General features: G+C 47.6%; 1 pseudogene; it reads left to right on the forward strand.

Annotated features, from left to right (window-relative positions):
* Nucleotides 1-5,239: 5,239 nt before the first annotated feature.
* LOC144797971 (uncharacterized) lies at nt 5,240-5,895 on the forward strand (annotated as a pseudogene).
* Nucleotides 5,896-6,136: the final 241 nt, after the last annotated feature.

Raw genomic sequence — 6,136 nt, forward strand, 5'->3', positions numbered from 1 at the left:
CTGTATCAAGAGACGAGCTAAGTACTAGGATGATGTTACAGCAGCATCTCAATGACTTTAGGAATATAGATCTGGACTCAGATTAACATGAGGATAGATTAATTGCCTATGTAAGGGCAAAAGGAGGGATTGTAGTTCTGAAAATTCTGAACTCGTGAATAAAACTTCGTCGTAGTATGACGATTTTTATATCAGAAGACCGAGAATGGCTAGTACACTATGTACAAGCATTTTCGTCATAATCGAGTGACGATTTCACCTCGAAATCGTCATTTTCGTTCTGAACCCTTGGCTTCCATTTTGTGTACAGCAGCCATTTTGTGAGTTGCCCTTTACATAGGCATATAATACAGCTAAATCCGATTCAAAAGGACACGTACACCTTGATTGACTTTTCTCTGACCTGGGCAAGTAGGAACCATTGCCCCAGGCCGAACCTGTTTGGTCAGTTCCTCTCCCAGTGGCCGAACAAGATAGCATCAAAGCTCAACAGGCCATAAACCTATTCATCGCACACACAACCTGCCGAATCTCGCTCACACCTGACCCTGCTCTTTTCTCTCACTTGCCTTATGATGGGGAGGTGCCCGGTTTTATTGAGGGTCCAGCGATATCTGATGAAAATGTTAGGCCTTGCCGAGTAATTTATTGTGGGTTGTACAAACTGAACTATGGCCTTGTCATCATGACTCTGCTTTTCCTTTGTGATGAAAACTTTTCTATAACACAGTAAAATGTAAAGAATGTTTGCCTAAAGCACAATATTTCGTATAAAAGAAGAAGCCTGAATTTGTGAATTGCGGCAGTCTCCTGAGAAAATACTTCCTGTGTGTTGTACTTCTAGGACGCTTGTTACCTTGGTTGCAGCCAATAAAATCGATCCTTGACTTCACCTAGAAGACTCTGAGTTTCTGTGGTCTGAATCAGGAAAAGAACTCGAGGTCTTTGGGTGTTTTCCCTGACACCGCTGGGTTACCGGTTCAGTACCGGTTCTGGAAAACCCCAGTACCTCAGTTGTTCAGGCCCCGCAGATTCCATGACACTACCTTAAGGCTGTGAATATTACGTGAGCCTTCTGCCATTTCCTCCACTGTTGAAGACTGGACTTGACCTAGTTGTTTTGACCATAATTAGGCATAGGAACTGAATGTCTACAAGTTTCAAACATCCCCCCCAACCACACCGGCACCCCCAACTCGCCGGGTACAAGCCTCCACCCCTACCCTAACCCAATGCCCATCAAGAGACTACAAGAACATTCCCTCCCCTAAAGCAAAAAGGTATGCCCACATATGGAGGCCACCAGGGGCTCACGACGCGCCCACTTCCTCCATACTCACACCCACCTACTACACCGCAAGTGGCGGTCAGTTACAGCGGGACGGAGGGAAGCTGCCAAGCTGGACAGGTTACACAGCATATAAAGTATAGTTAGACATCACCAATATCAAGTAGCTCATTAATAGCAGAGTGTCCGTATAAGTCTCAGGAGAACCAATGTCCATTGTGCAATTCAGTCCGGGTCCGACAGTGGCGACTGCGATCTCGAGCTCCTCTGCTCTCCCACTTCTCTAGCTGCATCTTTGTGGCGCTTCTTGAGATATTCTTCAACTTGCTGCGGGTTCTGAAAAACATGTTGTTTACCATGATGCGTGATCTTCAATTTGGCTGGGTATAGCATGGCATATGCTATTTCTTGCTGTTGGAGCTTCTTATTTACCACAGTGTATTTGTGCCTGGCCTCCTGGACTGATGGCGTAAAGTCTTGAAAAAATGCCAAGGTGGTATTTTCATAGTGGACTTGCTTCCGTTCACGGGCCAAGTGTAGGACCGTATCCCTATCGCGGTAATTAAGAAATCGAGCAATGACCGGTCTTGGTGATGCTCCCGGGGGCGGCCGGGCTGCCAGGGATCTGTGCGCTCTCTCTACCGTGAGATGGGCCGGGAAAGATTCTCTACCAAAGAGTTCCACAAGCAACTTTTCGATGAAGTCCTCCATGTTGCCCACATCTGTCGACTCCGCAAGGCCCAGAATGCGGACATTATTCCTTCTGGAGCGTGCCTCTAAGTCCTTGTTTTAATCAGCGATAACTTTAAGCAGCTTTTCCATTTGCGACAGTTGCCCCCTGCTCGCAGTGGCCCTATCCTCCAGATCTGACACTCTGGTTTCAGCCTCCTTCAAGCGTTGGTCATGTTGGTCCAGCTTGTTGACCATGGCCTCCATCCTCCTGTTCATGGTGTCCATCTTGGCATCTATAGATGTGAGGCTTTGCTTCATACCCAGTAGGAGGGTCTTCCAGTCATCTTCAGGCGCGTCCAGGGCCTCCGAGTCATCGTGATTTGACGATTGTGATCTAGGCGTCTTGTGCGCCTCAAAGGGGATTTTAGTTGATTGGTGTCGGTATGTCCCATAGTACCAACCGTAGGATAGAGCAGAGGTTCAAGCCAGAATCTCCCTCGGCCTCCCCCAGGACCAGGCACAGGGCAACAGGCAAGATGCGCCGGGCTCTGTAGGCGTATTAGAATAACTGGTAGCTGGCAGGGTCGTGCCCGGGTGGAAAGGCAAACAGCAGTAGGCCACGTGTTATTCCAGGCTGATTCCCTCAAGGGCCCCCGTACTAAGCAAGCGAGGTGCCTAGCTGAAGGATAGCGAGGATGACGTAAGAGGACTCAGGCAATTAAAATGTTCCAAGCAGGCCCTTCGGGGTCTAATTATACATCCAAGAAACAATGTCTACAGGTCGTCAGCCGCCATGGAGCCTCCTCTCCCAAAGGCCATAGAGTGCCCGCCAGCTCCAGCAACTAAATTGGCGCAGGGCAGTGCGCACCTCGCATGTAGGGTCAGGTGGTGAAGGGCCTGGCCCTAAATTGATAGCCCCCACGGACCACAGCTGCTTAATGGTAGCAAGAAGGTTCCGAGTAGCAGCCTCGGGTGACCTCCATGAGGGCACACAAAATGGCGGCAGTCTCCTTTAATGCCTAGAGTTGCGAAGGGTCACCAGCACATGGCACATCATCCAAGTAAAGCTTATGTCGGGGACAAGAGAGCGCGCTACTGTCAACCTCAAAGCAGGGCGAAATCCATCCCTACCAGTAGAGCAATAGTCCGGTGTAAGAGGATAGCACCGGCAGAGTCCCAGGCGTCTCAGCGTGCCCATGATGTCTCCTCTGGCAGCGGCAACACGGACGGACAAAATGGCGGACGCCACCACAGCGTCTGTGTTTTCTGGGCGCCAGGCACCTGCAGCGCTTCCCCCGATGGCAGGTATGGGGCAAATGCAGAAGCAAACGTCGCTATGGAGCACGCCGGGGCCCCCCCGTCCCTCTCCTCAGCTACAGACCTACGGCAGTTGTCCACGGTACAGCGCTCCTGCAAGCTGCGACCACCAGTCTTCCAATCGTGGCTCAAGCGGGTCAGCGCCTATAATTGCCAGCGTCGCAGTGCAGCAACCCACCTCACAGGTCAGTCACCGGTGCAGAGGGCCGGTAGGAGTAGTGCACCGCACCTCCTGTCTCTGGCATGCAGCCACCCCTCCACCGCAGCTTCGGATCTTCTTAGCCACTCCCATGCTCCGCAGGCTCAGGAGCGAGACCCAGCAGCCAGCCAGCAGCCCAGCAGTCCCAAATGCAGCTTGACTCCGGACCTTCCACCTTAGAATGGTATCTCCAGAGTCCTCAGCACTTCAGTAAACTCGTGGTGAAGTCAGGTATTCATATAAGCAAGGTAGGATGTACGTAAAGGATAGAACACAGCTTGGCAGGGCTGGAGCCTCACCGGCGTGCAGCCACATTGGTCGTGCGCCACCTAGCGCCCTGCCATCTACATAAAAATCATTGTCCAAAATGGAAGGATCCCAATATTGACGGACCTTTCTTTGTAAAGATGACTAATCCCACAGCATTTAAAGTCGATGGCAGAAAGCAACGGATCCACCTATCGGATGGTCGCCAAGCACCGCCAGCGACCTAAGCGGAAAAACAGGGGGGAAGATGATTCCAACTGTGAAGAACCGCCTTCCACCTCTGCTTTAGGTTAATTTTTTTATTGCAAGTAGAAATTAAGTATTTATGTTTTAGTTTTCCTTCTATGTCTTCTTATGCAGCTTTTGCATCTCTATAATAATACCTGCTTAATCTCTAATCAATATGCCGCACACCTGCAAAGAAAAATGTCTACACATACCAATGTGCCTCATAATATTCATGCTAGTTTGTTAGATAACATGTGGTATCAACACTTGTCAGAAATAGCATTAGGAATCGCCAATGAATCATGCTGTGTTTGCTCATTGATACCTCACGCCACTGGATCAGATAGATTACACTCAACTAAAGAAGTACCCCCGGGAACAGCTTTATGTCTTTTAAAACTTTACCTCTGTAGTATTAAGGCCCAAATGCTGCAAAAACCTGTTAGGGTAGCACATTTTAGAGTTAATGCTACAAGGAATGACTCCCTAGTAGACATATTACATATCCTCACAGATAGGCAGGATATTAAAGACGATTGCAGAAAATTGGTCAACACAAGACTACAGAATGGATACAAATTGTTCTAGACTTCAGCTTTTTAGGAGTGGCACATCCGCCCACTGGGTACAATAATCATTTAGTAAACCCTTTTCCCCCAGATTGTGTCCGTTGGCCCGGACTCTAATCTACTGGATCAGTTTATGCCCATGACCAAAGGCATTCTGATAGGGAGTTTTCCTGTGGGGCCATGTCCCTATGGAATAGCACTGACATTAGTCAGGATGCAGTAAGAAAGCGTGCACATATATGGGACAATAATATTGCACAATACACTTGGGTGAATGGTGCAGTAAGCCCCCGGACAGAGATTAATAACTGTTTCTTTATGTTTCAGAGGGAATGGCACCATCTATGTAGGGAAAAATATAATCTGCAATACCACAATAGATAACACGGACATGCAGGGGGTAGTAGGTCTGAGCGGTGGTGCTGGGTAAGGGGGGATTTCGAGGTACGATGCAGAGGGAAAATTAAATAAATATTTAATTTTCCCTCTGCATCGTCCCTCGAAATCCTTCCTTACCCGACCCCACCACCTCACCGCTGTTACCTGCAGGGACCGCGGCTGACTTCCTGACTCGTGGACTATTATTGGCAGTGCGGAGAACTGCTATACACTCTGTTGCCAGCTAACTGGAATGACTTACTTTGCACACACCAGTATTGGTCATTCAGGAATATATATTTGCAAGTTATATGACTACCCATGAGCCGTCTAACAAAGTGGTTGCACCATCACTGGAGGAGAAGAGCTGCAGAATGTTATGCAACTGCTTCCTGAAAAGATATTCCCCAAGAGCATGGTTTGTTCAATGACGCCTACCTCTTTTTTGGAAGTGTCCTACCATTCTTCGAAGCAAAAGCAACTTCTTGATGGCTGCAAATAACTACATGTGAACTAATGAAGGCAATCAATACCACAAAATATGGATTCAATGCCAATAAGGAAGAGCTGCGTGCCATGAGAATGATGATCAGGCAACACCATTATGTACTTGATCTCATGACAGCCACAGAAGGAGGAGTATGTGCCAAGATAGGGACTGCTTGTTGTACCTATGTTGCTGCAAATGATGCATACTATGGAACATTGTCAGAGGCCATACACATGTTGCACAATTTACAAAAGAAAATGTTGGTTGAAGGAGGTGCCCCAGATGAATGGTTTGAGGGTTGGTTTGATTGGCTACCATCCTGGATGTTGGGATTGTTTAATTATTACCGCTTATTGTGTTATCGCTTTTGATATGTTGTGTTTTCCAATTAGTTATAGCTTGCTGTAAGAGGATGAGTATAAAAGCGGGAGGGATGTTCCTGGTCAGGCCACGTACACAAGTAGTAGGGGTAATATATATAATTTGATACAAAGTGCAGATCCAGGATTAGAGGAAGTAGTTGAAATATCAACTAGAGGGGGGAATATTAAAGAGAAAATGAAATGCGAGGAAATCCCACTACCGCAGACATTAATAGAGAGAAAAGCAGAACGATACGTGGTTGAAGAGCAGTATATGCCTTGGTTTCATAAAGATGCATTGTAGGTTAAAGTTTACTAGAAAGCAGAAACACGAGTCAGCAGGTTTTCAGTTAAATAGAAAAATAT

This window comes from Lissotriton helveticus, chromosome 12 (assembly GCF_964261635.1).
Source record: "Lissotriton helveticus chromosome 12, aLisHel1.1, whole genome shotgun sequence".
Lineage (NCBI taxonomy): Eukaryota > Metazoa > Chordata > Amphibia > Caudata > Salamandridae > Lissotriton > Lissotriton helveticus.